The sequence below is a fragment of the Dermacentor variabilis genome, chromosome 8, assembly GCF_050947875.1.
Source record: "Dermacentor variabilis isolate Ectoservices chromosome 8, ASM5094787v1, whole genome shotgun sequence".
NCBI classification, from domain to species: Eukaryota; Metazoa; Arthropoda; class Arachnida; order Ixodida; family Ixodidae; genus Dermacentor; species Dermacentor variabilis.
The window spans coordinates 93496895-93513752 of record NC_134575.1 but is presented as its reverse complement, the minus strand read 5'-3'; the positions used below and the strand labels follow the sequence as shown (position 1 = coordinate 93513752).

The 16858-nt window shown below is 43.7% G+C and overlaps 1 long non-coding RNA gene across 1 annotated transcript; it reads left to right on the top strand.

Annotated features, from left to right (window-relative positions):
* Positions 1 to 14690: 14690 nt before the first annotated feature.
* Positions 14691 to 16858, top strand: LOC142591185 (uncharacterized). The gene is made up of 3 exons (XR_012830380.1): positions 14691 to 14743; positions 16450 to 16500; positions 16810 to 16858. It is a non-coding gene; the product is annotated as an uncharacterized LOC142591185 (long non-coding RNA).

The window sequence follows — 16858 nt, the reverse complement described above, 5'->3', positions numbered from 1 at the left end:
AAATATGTGCGTAATTATTTACTGCGCTTGCCTTGCGTTGAAAGGGCGTGCACTTTTTCCTGTTCTTGCTTCTCTAGGTACGCGCACAATGCATGACAAGCGGAAGCTTATCTATATATCCTGGGAAATTGACTTTTAATATGTTATAAGGCCTGGAGGAAAAGCGATGCTGCTAGTTTTCTGAACCTAGTTCGCATGAGAAGTTCTATTGATATACCTGTTTTCATATTTATCTGTCCAGTGATGTTTCGATGTAAACTAAAACACGAATTTCATTTTCTTGTCTCACAGCCACTGAGAGAAGTGTTGACCATATTTCGCAGCAGCACAAGAAAACTGGGTAAAGTAAGAACGGAGACACACGCGAGCGCTACGTGTGACCTTTGTCTTCTTGCGCTGCAGTCGAACATTTTAAGCTTCAAGCACACAGCCTAACTTTCGTTCTGACGCGAGCTGCATATACACATTATATTTGTTATTTAATAATGATTGTGTGACGCAGGATAGAAAACTCAAACATGAGAGAAGTTCACTTGGAGACGGAGGCCAGACGTTGTGAAATGTGGTCGCACAAGGTATATCGGCTGCCGTCAATGTTTCTACTAAGCTAACGCTTTGAAAGGGCATTTCTCTACGTGAGGGCACTTGCCACCCTCACGAGGAGAAATGCCCTTTCAAACCGTTGGCGTCAGCGGCCGTCCTGGTTGGGCCATTACTCATCAAGATAGAAAATTGTGTTTACACATCCCACTTCTATAGAGTGGAACAGAAAAAAAAGGTCAAGTAACAGTAAAAGATAAACAGAGAAGATAACTTTTTTCCGTGCCTCAAAATGGGTAATTTATTTACACATACATTTTCCGTAAAATAAAACGTGAGGGCAGCTGCCACCCTCATGAAAAGAAATGCCCTTTCAAAGCGTTGGCGTCAGCGGCCGTCGTGGTTGGGCCATTACTCATCAAGATAGAAAATTGTGTTTACACATCCCAGTTCTATAGAGTAGAACAGAAAAAAAAGTCAAGTAACAGTAAAAGATAAACAGAAAATAACTTTTTCCGTGCCTCAAAATGGGTAATTTATTTACGCATACATTTTCTGTAAAATAAAACAGAAATTAATAATAAAGTAACAGAAAAATTTTAAACAGGAAACAGAACTTTTCTGTAACACAAAACTGGTAGTGCTCTTTAAACACAAAATTTCTCTTCATTTAGAACAGAAAGAACTTGTTAAATACCAGAAGAAGCAAAAATAGAAAACACAGCTTCACAGAAATTATCTGGCAAGGCAGCCGCCGGAAAATTTCTGTTTTTTTTAAGGAAACTCTTTTTACAGTGTATCACCGGGCCGCTTGATTATATAGTGCAATCTGCCACATCCACAACGCCGCAGACGTGGCGTGACCGAGCTAAGGACTTGATCAGGCCCCGATGACGCTTAGCTTGTGTACTGATTCCTTAGAGACGTTTACTTTAGGATGTCTTAATTTCGTGCAGTATACCAGGCCAATGCAACGGGCGTCACACGGTGAAAACTCACTCAGGTTTACGGGCCCATAGCACCCATTTCTCGTTTTGTAGCAGCTGCTTGCAAAAGAAAACGCTCTTTGCGAAACGTCGCGGCCTTGCTGAACGTGGCTTCGGCTGTGTGTTGGATGCTGCTGCTGTCTAGCGCATAGCCCACGTACAGGACAGCACTTATATTACGAATCGGCTTATACGCAGCCGCATGCTATGCCAAATACTTCTGCAGACGTTCGGTGTGCCGGCTTGGTTCTCTGGAATCAAGAAACGGTACCTAAATATTCCTACAACAAAAACGTGTACTCCTTGAAGCGCATAATTATTCTAGTAAAACGAAGCTTCAATGCCTTCTTCCCCGCGGTCGGCGCTTCTGTTGGTCCTGTTTCTCGCCGAGTAAGATGGGTAACCCTGGAGAGAGTGTAATAGTAAACTGGGCCGATCGCGAAGATGATGTAAAGAAAACTGAGCCTATTCCGAAGACGGTGTATGGAGGCTGTGTGGCAGGGTTGTCGGCGTCGCGCCGCGCAGGCAGGCAATTGCCATGCTGGAAAGCGTGGTGCAGAGGGTGAACATTCCCGGAACATTTCCGTAACTGCTTCAGATAGATTCCATCATGCGTGTGGTGTCTACATAATCAATTTTCTAGTTTCCAACTGTTTTGATGACCATAAATACGGTACTGACAACACTCCAGTCAGTCAATATGCGCGTTATGTGATATGCGAGAGCTCATCGTGTCTTTCAAGAACAAATACTACGTACCCTTACAAAATTGCCTATTAACATTATTTAGAACTTCTACCAACCTTCTATTTACTTTACTGACAGTGTATTTACATTTACATTCTAGTAACATTTGTTCATACATTGTCAAAATATTTCTTTCTTACTTTCGTATAAAGAATGTTTTAAGTACACCGTTAAAAGACATCCTTCTTACTTTCTATAAAGAATATTTTAAGTACACTGTTAAAAAGACTTTCTTCTTTTGTATATAGAATATTTTAAGTGCCCCGTTACCATATTTTCTTCTAGCTTTCGTCGAAATCACTTTAGTACTCCATCAAAATAAGGCTCGTTATTTTTCTGTAAAGAATGTTTTACTGTAGATCATTAAAATACATTTTTTTAGGAAGGACATGTATCCTCAGTACGTCCACAGCTCGTACTGTCTGCCGAAAAATATTTGGAATAAGAGGTGACGTGAGAGCTTTTGATCAATTTTTCTAACACACATTAATGCCGACATATGACACACTCAGGAATGAAGCTCACGGTTTTAAATCACGTTTCCAAACGAAGTCGGTAGCGAAATGTTGACGAAGTGCTACTAAAATGTTTAGAGAAATACGTTCGTAAACCGTTAGAACTAATCTTCTTGAGGTTCTGCTGGACTAGGTGAGCGCGAGGTGACGTCAGCACACTTCGACAAAATTTGCTTCAGCTACACCACCTGACCGGTGTGATAGCGGATCACTGTGCAGGCCGCGCACCAGTTACACAGCTTTATCCCGGCCTTAGGGCTGGTTAACTAGAGACCGATTTACGCTTGAGCCGTGACACCGCTCGCTTGCCGCACGTGTGCGGTCAGTGCGGAAAAACTGCGCATTTCGCACACTGGTTCACAGATTTCGGTATACGTACACTGGGCTCGCACATGCAGTGTGAGCCGAAATGTGTGCACCAGTCTGCGAAATATGCAAATTTTCACTCGACGACATGCGTGCGGGCAGGCGCTACGTTACTAGACTAGCTTCAGTTTTCAAACTCGGCGCCGTTGCGTGTAACCGCCACCCGCCCGCGCCTTCGTGGCGCTGCAGTCGCGCCCAGCTTCACTTCCTCACTAGCCGGCTACGCGGGCGGACCGGACTAAGCACGCAGTGCAGCGTTGGTGTATTCTGTGGTTCGTTGTTGACGGCGAATTCCAACAAGCATGTCATCCACGAAACTGTAGCCTTCACTGAGTTTGTTAAGAATATCAGCAGACGATGCCGACGTGCTGCGCACCTGGCTGCATAGGCGGCTATCGGAACGATGTCGACAGTTCGGCACGCCACCTTTTCTGTGCTCCCAGCAATGCGACGCTTCGCTCGGCGTGGAACAGAGCGATTCCGGGTGCCTACCGGGAACTTGTCTTGTCTTGTGTCCCAGACAGTGGCGCGTACCCACTATGGGGGATTGGCCAAGAAGCAGGCGGTTTTCCGTGAGGTTAGAAGTATAGAGAAACTAGATTTGAATAGTGGAGCGTGGGACGATAGAACTGTAATTTAGACTTGCAAATAAAATATTGGTAACAATTTTGATGAAATATTTTAACGTAAAGAAATGAAGTAATAGAAACTATCGATAACTCTAGAAAATCAGCAAGGTACTCTTTTTGTCTCTCTAATAAAATTGTAAACTGCAAGAAAAGCATCCCTGTGGCTGGTTCCCAGTGAAGTTGCCCCAAAAGAAAGAACTCTCTGCGAAATCCACGGCACGTGCTCGTGCCATGCTCCCGCGTTCGTCGTCGTCTTCCACAGCTGGCTGCGTTGCCGTTCATCATTACAGCGTAGAATTTCGATTCTCTTCTATCGTCGTACATATGCTCCCATTGCGACGTTCCAGACGCCCTGCAACACATGGTCCAGGATTGCCCACTGCGTGACACATCCACAGACCCTACCTCACAAGCTCCACAAGACGACTCCAAAGAAAGCCGCCCCATAGAAGCACAAAAAGAGCACCCCAACTCACCGCAGATCCATACGATAACTGAAACGTGGGAGGCCAAGCTTTCCTCCGATGACCTGGACGTTTCGCCCGGGCCAACGAGGCAGGCCAAGTCGGAGGGTTCTTGGAATAAGGAATCCTCCCACCTAGGGGGAACCGGGTTCTGACTCGGTTTACCGTCTCGGAAAATATTAGTTTAGTTCTCTCTCTCTCTCTCTCTCTCTGTCGTCGTAATGGGGAGGCCGCGTTTACGGGGGTGTCAGCCATTGCTTAAGGAAGTATGAACCACTCATTGTCTGACGTAAAGGACAGATCTAATATTGAAGAAATTTAATTTCGAAGAATCACACGCGCCAAATGGCGGGCGAAGGGTACTAACCACGCCGCCGAGCAAATTCGAGACATCGAACGCAAGCAACAACGGCGGATTGCGGGCATACCGTCAGTGACGTCGCTCTCTCAGTCGCAGACGATTGTGTGTTTGTAACCTCGTAAATGAGAAATACTTTAATGAACCCTCGGGTTTAACCAGTGATAAACACAGAGGCTGCACGTTTCAGCTTCGCTGGTTAACCATTATCACGGAGTGGAAAAGCCGACGATTCTTTTTTTTTTTTTTTGTGGCTTGTATGTTTAAAGACTGACCTCATCTTTCTTTTTGTAGTGCTTCTTTGGCGTGGTGAGAAGCTTCGGTGGGGATGAAGATCATCCTACAATCACGCACTTTGGCCAGGTCTTCAGGCTCCTGAGCCTGAAGGTCTGGCCTAGCAGAAAAGAACTATCCCCAAGTTGCTCTCGATAGAGCGTATGATGCTGCGTCAAGATTGGAGAGACAGTCGGAATTGGTGAAGAAACAGCCCACACCAGAATCTGACAGAATGCCTGCCTTTATAACAACATATTCTAATGCAGTCTCAAACATGAACAACATCCTAAGAAAATACCACCCAATATTATCAAGTAACGAGCGCCTGCGAAAAGCGTTCCCGGATGTACCTAGGGTTACCTATTGCCGAAACAGGAACATTAAAGACATGCTATTGCACGCAAAAGTCAGCCAACAGCCTTCCCCCGTAATATAACCATGTTGTCGCCCTAGGTGCAAAACCTGCAGGCACCTTCAAAGTGACATTAAAATTAAAAGCACCGCGAATAGTTATACACATGAAGTCAAATCTAGCTTCACTTGTACATGTTCGGATGTGATTTTTATGCTTGAATGTTCCTTTTGTAAGAAGCAATATATCGGTGAAACAGAAGGATCAATGAACGTCAGATTAAACGGACATCGTGCGGACGCAGATAAAAAGCTTGCCAAAGCCGTCGCCGAGCATTTCAACCAACCAGGTCATTACTTTGATGAACTTAAACTCTACATCTTACAGTCAAATTTCCGTTCCGAACGAGAAAGAAAATACCGAGAATCATACCTTATCCATAAGTTCAAGACATTGCAACCCCTAGGCATAAACGTTTCAAAGGGAGCTTTAGAATCTATTCTCTATACTAAATTTCAAGCTATAGGCAACAACACTTAGTTTGATTTCTTGACGTACCCCGCCCCCTTTTTTTCTTTTTTTTTCTTTTTCCCCCCTTTGCTTTCCTCTCTTTTTTTTTTCAGCCGGCGTGGCAGACGCCCTTGACACGCCGGCTAACACGCGTGCATTGACAGACCGGGGGGGGGGGGGGGGAGTAAGGGAGCGGCCTTGGCCTTGTGCACAGCATTCCTTTACTCTTAATTCGACACGCTAACATACCTTCCCTCGTTGCCGCACCCTCCCGCCTTACAACCTCTCCCCTTTAGAAGAACCCCACCTATATATACTGTGGCGTGGAAAGCACGTGTCGCCTTGAAGAAGACACCTCCATTTGTCGAAACGTTGGCTCCTGCGTTCACCTTGTTCACGTTTTGCTCATCATCTTGAATTTCCATCTCCCGCATTCCCCGTGTTTTCCCTGGATGTCAACTGATGTGCTTTACGGCGATGATAGCTTGCTGTGTGAGAAAACAGATCGAAAAGAGATCATAATGCACTATTGGTATTCAGTGCTTTCGATTCATAACACGGCAACAAAATTCTGAGCTCCGACAAAATGTTGCGGTGCCTTTGCGACATCCGTAATTATGGCATTCAGGGTACCAAGAGCCAGGATATCAAAGGCCATGCTTTTGCCGTGCTTCGGGCGTCTGAAAGCAGGTAACGTCATAGCCGCCACGCTTTGGACATCTATTTAGCTATAAACAATACTAGTACACTATGCTTCAGCATTATTTCGCGCGGGGCGTCATGAAGCAAATTTTTGTCTTTGAAAGCGACAAGTGCTAAAGGATGTTCTTGCGCAAAATAGAATAATCACATAATTTAACCTATATGATTTTATTGGTCTCTTTTATTACATTTGGACAAAAAACTCAGTTTTCCGAACAATAATTGTCTCGAAAGATAAAACTATACAGCCCCTAAATGCGCAACAAAATTGAGCCGGCGGTCTTGTCAGGTTCTTTTTCAACCTCGGGTATAAGGTACATTCCTCCCTCTAAATGCAGTTCCCAGAAAGGGGTGCGCAAAGAACCGCCACACTTGTCACCGAGAGGCGATGAATGTCTAGGCGTTAGTCAGCTCTCGCAAGGTATAGGGATGGGAGGAGGGGCATGGTTTGGCTCAAGAGGGGCTTTAGTTCCGCGGTGGTCAAGGCGAAGCGGGTGGATAGAATGAATATCACACAGCTCTCTCGCACATACGCACAAACTTGAGAGTTGTCCGAGTCAAGGAAAGAGGGAGACCGTCGCAATCGCCATCAGTTCTTTTGCGACGCCGGCGTGGAATGGTCGGAGTGATGTAGGTGTTTGGTCGCATATTAGAGCAGCATGTAATCTAGCTATTTTTGCTGATGTTTATGCTTATGCTCTGTTGTGGCTGATTCATCGATTCAAAGCAACCAGCAACGTGCTTGCGAAGCCCACGCCTCTTTCTTTGTTCCGTGATGTGAATGCCTCTGCAACTCCTCTGCCAGCTGCGATGAAGTGTCGTGTGAAGTGACAGTGATTTAATAGTGACTCTGCCCGTGTTTTAAACTGCACATTGCACAAGTAGCGAACAGCTGTTCCTTAATACAGCACGTCGCGTAAGTTTTGTCTCCCTGCAAACTATAAGAAAAGGTATGTTGTAGGTCCTTTGCCGCACTTTGGCCGGATATTATAGCACGAACTGTAATGACGTTAGATGTTCTAAGAACAATTTTCTTATATTTTTGAGCTACGCCGGGTCATGCGGTTCGTTTGAAGTTGCTATAAACACGAAGCGTACAAACACTACGTTTTCACAGAATGTGTAGTAAATATTATCTGAGCATGAACTCATTCTTTGCTCTATCCTACTCTGGCTGTACAGGATGGCAGGTAGTGAAATATTTCACCGTTCACAGTGACATAGGTTGCAGTGAACCGATTACCAATGGCATATGTTGCACTGGTTAGACCAGTGCGAATGTGAAAGATAATGATTGGCACTTGTCTAACCATTGCAACCTATGTCATTGTCAACCGGTATTTTTTCACACTGATATTTTGTTTTCGAGTAAAAATAAACGAACACGTGAAACTACAGAAGCGTTCTATATAATAAGGCGTGCTTAAAAATGCATCAGTCAGCCATTCGTTGCTATCACTGACAGAATTTCTATTGTTGAATACTGCTTCAAGTATTGTAATCTGTTTGATGACTTTCATGAAGATGGATGACTCGTTTTGCACATGCTCGGTGCAGCTTGCTGGCGGTTTTACGTTTTGTGTCTTTCCCAAATTAAACAGTTGGGAGCATGCGCTCGCGTGTCCACCTTTCCTGCGTCCGTGTCTATTATGCGCGCTAGAAATTTCACCATGAATAAACAATGTGATTGGCTTCTTGAGTGAATAATTTAGTTATGCATATAATTGGTGAAGAAAACATTTTGGGAAACTTAATTTATTCAGACCACATCTTTAGGGGCTTTAACAATAGTTTTCGACTGTTCCCTTTTCTACGGAAACGACCTTGCACACTTTCCTAATTTTAATAACACGTAGTAAACACAACGCAGCAAAGGATATGCATTGCAAGATCTGCTCAATCCTTATCATTTCTTCTGCAAGTTAACAGGGATGACAGCTACAATTTTAGCATTCATATGAACTTGCATGTAAACCTTGTTAAAAGGATGTTCTATGTATGTGATGCGCTAACCCGAACATGATGTTAACACTGACCATCTTGTTTCTGTGCAGGGTTCACTCTGAAAACATTCGCAGAGACATCAGCTTTGAATCTAAAAAAAAATAGATTATCATCGATGCTTGCTAGAGATTATGCAACCGCTGCCATGCCATATTTAACTAAGTCATAATTTATTTATTAATTTCTCTATTACATTTCTCATAATCTTGTGTAAATATTTTTGTGTGAATAAACTTATTTTAGCGCAAACATCCCTCTGTTTTCCACGTACATGCACCTTCTAGGTTGCATACAGCCTTATACCAACATGTTCACACAACTGACAAATGTAACTAGGTGGCTAGGAAAATGTCAGTAGCAACTAAATATGCACAAGTAAGTAAAATATTGCCACAATGTTACTACAGACACTAAAGACTTTTGTTGGTTGACGGTTACTAGAATGTTTACAGGCCATCTATGAACATGCTTCAATTGAAGTACGGTGGCTAATTCTTGACAGGATGTTACTAGGGTGTATACAGACAAATGCTAATAGGTGATTGGTAGGAAGTTGACAGAACGTTTACAAACATTCCTCAATTCGAAGAATCCTAATATGGTGTATAAAGAAGGCCTGTTAATAGGGGATTGGTAGGAAGTTGGCACAATGTTCACAAGCATTCTTCAATTGGAAGAATGTTAATAGGTGGTTGTTAGGAAGTTGGCAGAATATATATGAACATTCTTCTTTTGAAAGAATGTTACTGGAGTGTAAAAAACAAATGTTAATCTAAAATGGTTGGAAGTGTAAAGCCATCCCATAGAGAAAGAAATTTCAACAAGAGCGGACACTCGCATAGAGCCCAGCGGCCGAATTGACTGTAGGACACCAAGCGGATGGTATTAACTCCTTCCGGTTTCGGTTCTGGGCGCGCGCGTTTTGAACATCAGTTGGTACACGCCGCGCCGGCTCCGCTGTTCGGCGCGGCACTTATTTATTTATTTTGCTTCTGCTGAACACGCGTGGCCTTGACGTAGAATCGTTTCATTATTTAGTAAAAGTGAGTGCGAATGACCTTTACGAGACTCCGTCGAATCCGTCAGGTGCAATTTCATAAAGAAAACGCAAGACGTCTTCTGAAATGATGAAATGTTTATTTTGCTCTATATAAATACTCGCTCCGGGCTTCTACATTCATCCAAAGTTGGGGCACTAGGTAAGCAGCAGTCGTTACCGCACGAAAGTCCACCGGATGCCATCAGCTGAAAGAAAGTAAGTTACAAGCATGCACCATTTTGTTATATTGACGTAACAGGAGTATTGTGTGTATATAGGCGAAACGGGCGTAATGGACAGCCGTATTGCAGGGGCCCTGCTGCTTCGGCGTCGCCGCACCTTGTGTCTGCGCTGACTCTACTCTTAAAGCAACAATTTCGAAACACTTTTCGCGCGTTCAGCTCTGCGTCCCCTCTGTCTCGGTAAACCCGACCCCCGACTCGGTAAAAGGGTTTGGCTCCCACCGATCAACCCGCTCGAGCCAATAGAGCAAACATGTTGTTAGCGTATTGAGGTTGCATTCTCGCCTCTGTTATTTTCAACTGTGCCCATACTGAGCAGCTATCCCGCCGAACTTGCAGCAAAGCGCTCTCATTAAGAATTTTCTAATTACATGCCTAATTAAAAATGTTTACTCGACATATCGCCATATAGAAAATGTAGCCAGTGAGTTGGGAAGGTATATCTACACTGTCAAAAAGCGGTTGACTTAAAGAAAATTTACAGAAATTTCCTGTATCGCAAAAGAAATTTTCTGTAAATGCGCTATGACAGAATCCTGTCAAAAGAAAAAATAGGCATTTTCAGTTCTCCTTGATTTATAGCCTATGAATCCAATGAAAACTAAGATGTACATGTTTTACGTTATTGCAACTGCGTAAAAAAACGTAAAATAAAATTTAATAGTTTCTTTTTCTTTTCATACACGCCGTTTTTTGCATACACAACGCACGACGCGCTGTTTGTGGTACTGCCTTGATGCCTCGTGCCATAATCAAAATGGCTACTCTTCGAGTCAACGCATGTCGGCACTGCTTCGTTTCTGTTTTCGAAAATCGTAAAAGGTGAGTGGTTCTCTTTTCAATTACATTACAAACAGTGCACAACGGATTATTTTAAGCAATATTTTCCCTGTTTTCATGACATAGAACAGGATTACAATGTAGCTCGCAAAGAACATTCTGGCGGGCAATGACGAAACTTAGCAACTACATATTTCAGCGTATACGTTGCGTTTTGTGATGTAACGTGCAGTTTTGGTATTAAATTTAGGTTTAGCTTTTTTTGTTATAGCACACATAAGGGCTACCCAGTCGGCTTGACAAATGTACTATTGTCTCTTCTGGCCTTTTCAGAATGCACTTGTTCTTGCTATGGCTGTAAGAAAAAAAGCATGCGCGAGCTCTCAGCAAAGCTCACTCAGCGATGTTAGCCTTTAGCTACGATCAAGTGTTTAGCTTATAGCATTGAACGCGAAGGGCGACTGTATGTCTGCTGTGTAATATTTTATTTGTCTTGGTGCTGGCACATGAACCCACCGCATGTGAGGGAACATGGCATTCAATATTGACTTCGTTGCTGCGTTACCTGCAGTTCGACTGCTTTAGTGCGTTACTGTCGGAAAATGATTTTGCCTGGCCACTGTTTACGTTGCTCCATTGTGAAAATAGCGAGAACACTAGACTGCGAGGCTTTGTGTACTCGCTGCGCATTTTAAAAGCACAGTGCGGAAGGGGCTATTACCCAAGCCACGAAGATGTGCTGTCATCACGCTCGTGGCAAAGAATTGCTCTCATGTTGTCTACTAGCCTCACTTCCTGACTCTGTCAAAGAATAACTAAATGTAGGAATGGTAGACTGCAGAAAATGAGAAACAAATGGTCAAAATTTCCATAAATTGAACTGCAGCAACAGATTTAGTAAAAAAAAGAAGTAATAAAGCAACATGCGTCGTTGTTTCACGTAACTAGTACTGTATAGTTAGCGTACTGTTTCCAACACTCTAAATTATCGGGACTATTTTCTACTTTGTGCCGTTCTGCTAGACATTGTTACGAAAGTAGCTGAGGTGCAATTTCTTTGCGACTGCGTATTTAGCGACCGGGCGCAAAGGGAGCTGACGGAGGCAGCGCGATGAAGGACTTTGACTCCGCCAAGAAGTGCGTACTTTGCGCGCGTGACCGCGCGGCGTGTTTTAAAATCGATCTGCAGACGGCTCATGCCTTTGTGCGCGCTATGTTCTCGCCGCTCTTGCGTTGAACCTACTGGTCACGCGAAGGTCACTTCGCTGGCTGCTGCGGCTGCGCTTCTTAATGCCAACGTTTCGACGAGTGTCCGCGCTCATCCAGTGTGATGTGTTCATGTTTGCTAGTGAGCGCTGATACCATGCTTGTTAATTCTGTCAGTAAGCGAATGTTTCCGAGTTTATGCTGCCGATAAAACTAGTATCCTGACTTCGTACAGTTGTCTTCTAATTTGCTATAGCCATCGATGCTTCGCTTTTCCGGCGAAAGTGCGAGCTTTTTTTTTTTTAGTTCGATAAATGAGAAAGCGCATGGAGCATATAGCACAATTCGGCCTATTGATATGGATGACATGAAGAAGAGGACTTTACTTGAGTGAGCGATTGCAATGTTGAAGTTGCTAGTTAAAACGATTCACTGAATAACTTCATAAGTATTTTATTAGTAGCATATGTACAGATTCCAAAATTGAGGCCAAGAAGTAATCAAGTCGTCGCATCGCTTCAGTGATCGGCTTCAGTTCTGCAATTTCAACATGTGCCTGAATTGTAAGAATAGTAATGTTCTTACTATTCAGTGAATAGTACCATCAGTTTAGAATACCTATAAAAATGAATTTATGAGAGAATGTGCGCAGTCGTTTTTGATATCGCGTTCTAACTCTCTGCAGGGTTTCAAAAACGTTTGAACCATAGTTGCACACACGGAATGTTAATATCGTCATGAATAGGTAAAACGCACAAAAACAACCAAGAAATGGACGAAGATCGTTGTAAGCTGGTAATTACACTTGTAGCTGAACCGGTGCAGACCAAGCTGAGGTCTTTTTCTGTCTGTCTTCATTGACTGTTCTTCCATTAAAGTGAAGCAATAGCCATTCTGAGTCCGTCGCCGTTTGCATGTTTAAAGGGACACTAAAGGCAAATGATGAGTTCACATGGACTGCTTAAATGTCATCCCAGAAACCTCGCAACGCTTGTTTTGTGCAATGAAGGGACTTGGTTTTCGAGAAAATTGCACCCGAAGGCTCTGAATACTATTTTCTAGATTGAAATCTCCAGCGTCCCAACCGGGGGTGAGTGGTGACGTTGCATACACCATCGCCACACTTTGCTGCCGTCGGTAAGTAATACGGCGCCCAACAGACGGCGGCACCGAGCCAAGACAGAGCGGTGGATTCGTCGCTGCAGCTGCTTTTTGGTCGAGTAGCGTAGACCGTTCGGGCATCCCTCGACATAACATGGAAATTGAATTCTCCGCTACTTGCAGTTTGTGCGTGTTTTGCGAGCCAGCAAAACCAGCGCATTGCGACGTGATAACGAAACTGCTGAAACGCAAAAGCGTGGGCGCCGCAGAGTCGAGCGAGAACGAAAGCTTTGGACCGACCGCGTCGCTGTCAAGGGTGTACTTTCAATTAGTTACTTTTACTAAAAATGAAATAGAGCTGGAAAAGTATAATTTTATTTCGTCTTATAGAACAACACAATGCTCTTTTTGCAACGAGTAATCTAGTACTAGTGACAGAATTTAACGGAGGAGTGCTTTTGTCATCGGGCAAGTGCTTGAATGTCCCGGAGGAGTCTCTAATCATGTCCTACATTTACCTCAATTTCTCGATTAGTAAGGCCCTGTTCCGATAATATTGACGCCTTAGGGATTCTCAAGCAAGAACCATGACTTTAGCTTGACTCAATATTTGCCTTTAGTGTCACTTTAACTGTACCTAAAAAGAAAAACCACACACGCCTCAATTAACCTGACTTTCACACAGTAGTTAGCTTTTTGCATATTGGCAATAATGAAATTAGGCTTGTCAGTGCAACGTTTTGTAAAGGCTTCAGCATTGTTGAAACAAACAGCGACCACCAACAGGAAGTTGTGTGGGCGTTTTATGTTTGTGTCCATGTGTGGTGCGTGCAAGTTGCGTACGTGTTGTGTTCGTGTGTGTGTTTTGCACCTGTTGTGCGCGTGTCTGCTGTGTGCGCGGGAAGGGGGAGGGAGGGCGTGTAGAATATGTCCCATAGGGAGTGCTGTTTGTTTGAAAGTGTATGCGGTGCCACTGACTGGCCACGTACTAATGTTCTGCTGTTACCTGACACGAAATAGTCGTCTGGCTGGAATAAACATAATTTACACGCGCACACGGCACTCACATACGCACACACGGCAGTGCATTGTTGACCGCCCTTCAAAAAAAAAAAAGTACTGTGCTTCACTGAGTTCTGTGCAATCCTGCTACTGCCATATCTATAGTAAAACACCACTGCTGTTTCCAGGTGAGTTGCAGCATGACACCCTGAGAGAGGAACCAAGGTCTAGCACCCAAGGAAGCAGCGTGTCCTGGAACCAAAAGTTTTCTCCATAATCAGGTGCCTTCATGACTGAGTTTTACAGCGAAAATCTTCATCAACGTAATGCCGAGGCCACTTTGAGTTTTTTTTCAGCTGCCAATATGGTTTGATATATAATCTAGTTCTCTTGCACTGTAGTAAGAAGTTCGCTGTTTCTGTTTTGTTTCCATGTCGCCTATTTAGCTGCCAATTTTTCTTGCTTTAAAATAAAACACTTTTCTATTTCTGTACGACACAAACTGTAGCCTGGTTCTTCTTTGTAGCATCATTTAACACAGTGTTAGTGCTATCACGTGCTCTTTGTCAAGCATGACTCCATTAAATATCTGGTTCCTTGGTTTACCTGGAAAAAGAAAGAGAGACACCCGTGGTGGTGACAAAGCGGCCACAATGTTGCACTGCTAAGCACGAGGTCGCGCCATCGAATCGCGGCCGCGGCTGCCGCATTTTGATGACGGCGTGATGCAAAAACGGCTCTGTACCTGCATTAGGGGCACGTTAAAGATCCCCTGATGATTAAAATTATTTTTGAGTCCCCCACTACTGCCCACTACGGCGTGCCTCATAATAAAATAATCGTGTTCGCAGGTGACACCTCGGAATTCATTTATGGAAAAAAAGAAGCAAGCGTTCGAGTGCAATTAGATTAAACAATTTTCAGGTGAGAACAGTATTGCTTTTTTGCGACTCAGCTACGATGGTCAAACCAATATCTGACTTTACACAACAGTTGTTTTTTATATCAAGAAAGTATTCGATTGTATCTGCATTTTCAAAATACGCACGTGTCTTCAGCGTGCACTTCGGAATATCTGGACACCGTGACATAATGCACACCTACCATGAGGGCTCACTCACACTGCACACCCATTTTGATGCTGCTGTGTCGCAAATTAGTGCATGAATACATGCCGTGAAGGATTGTGGGCAGGTTGTTCTCGAGAAACTGGCCACCCTGTATACGCAATGCCTCATGACTTCGAGCGTACCGGAATCTTTGAAAAACGCTAACATATTCCTAATCCATGGGAAAGGGTATGCCAAAGACTTGAAAAATAATAGACCGATCAGCTTACTGTCCGTTGCCTACAAAGTATTTACTAAGGTAATTGCAAATAGAATCAGGAACACCTTAGACTTCCGTCAACCAAAGGACCAGGCAGGATTCCGTAAAGGCTACTCAACAATAGACCATATTCACACTATCATTCAGGTGATAGAGAAATGTGTGGAATACAACCAACCGTTATATATAGCTTTCATTGATTACGAGAAAGCGTTTGATTCAGTCGAAACCTCAGCAGTCATGCAGGCATTACGGAATCAGGGTATAGACGAGCCGTATGTAAAAATACTGAACGATAGCTGTAGCCGCTCCGCAGCCACCGTAGTCCTCCATAAAGAAAGCAACAAAATCCCAATAAAGAAAGTCGTCAGGCAGGGAGATACGATCTCTTCAATGCTATTCACAGCGTGCTTACAGGAGGTATTCAGAGACCTGGATTGGGAAGAGTTGGGGATAAGAGTTCATGGAGAATACCTTAGCAACTTGCGATTTGCTGATGATATTGCCTTTCTTAGTAACTCAGGGGACCAACTGCAATGCATGCCCACAGACCTGGAGAGGCAAAGCCGAAGGATGGGTCTAAAAATTAATCTGCAGAAAACTAAAGTAATGCTTAACAGTCTCGGAAGAGAACAGCAGTTTACGATAGGTAGTGAGGCACTGGAAGTGGTAAGGGAATACATCTACTTAGGACAGGTAGTGACTGCGGATCCGGATCATGAGACTGAAATAATCAGAAGAATAAGAATGGGCTGGGGTGCGTTTGGCAGGCATTGTCAGATCATGAACAGCAGGTTGCCATTATCCCTCAAGAGAAAAGTATATAACAGCTGTGTCCTACCAGGACTGACGTACGGGGCAGAAACCTGGAGGCTTACGAAAAGTGCTCTACTTAAATTGAGGACGACGCAACGAGCTATGGAAAGAAGAATGATAGGTGTAACGTTAAGGGATAAGAAAAGTGCAGATTGGGGTGAGGGAACAAACGCGAGTTAATGATATCTTAGTGGAAATCAAGAAAAAGAAATGGGCATGGGCAGGACATAGGGAGGGAAGATAACCGATGGTCATTAACGGTTACGGAGTGGATTCCAAGGGATGGGAAGCGTAGCAGAGGGCGGCAGAAAGTTAGGTGGGCGGATGAGATTAAGAAGTTTGCAGGGACAACATGGTCACAATTAGTACATGACCCGGGTAGTCGGAGGAGTATGGGAGAGGGCTTTGCCCTGCAATGGGCGTAATCAGGTTGATGATGATGATGATGACATGCCGTGACTAATTCAAAACATATTTACTGACAGGGTCGGGGGAGTTCCGTAGCTTGGCAATCAGTGTCTGCTATACACAAAGATGTACGTATCTATTTTCTTCGCTTGCCTTGATTTAGAAGGTCACGTACTTTTTCCTTTCCTTCCTTCTCTACATACGTGTGCGATCCATGGCAAGCGTAAGCTTATCTATATATCTTCGGAAATTGACTTTTAAGCTGTTATACCAGCTGGAGGAAAAGCTTTGCTGCTTGTTTTCTGAGCCTAGTGCGCATAAGCAATTCTGTTAATCTACCTATTTCATATTTATTTGTGCAGTGAAGTCTTGATGTAAAATGAAACAAAAATTCATATTATGGTACAATGTCCTAAATTACAATATATTTCTTACAGCCACTGAGAGAAAAAGTGTTCACCATGTTTAAGAGCAGCTCCAGAAAAC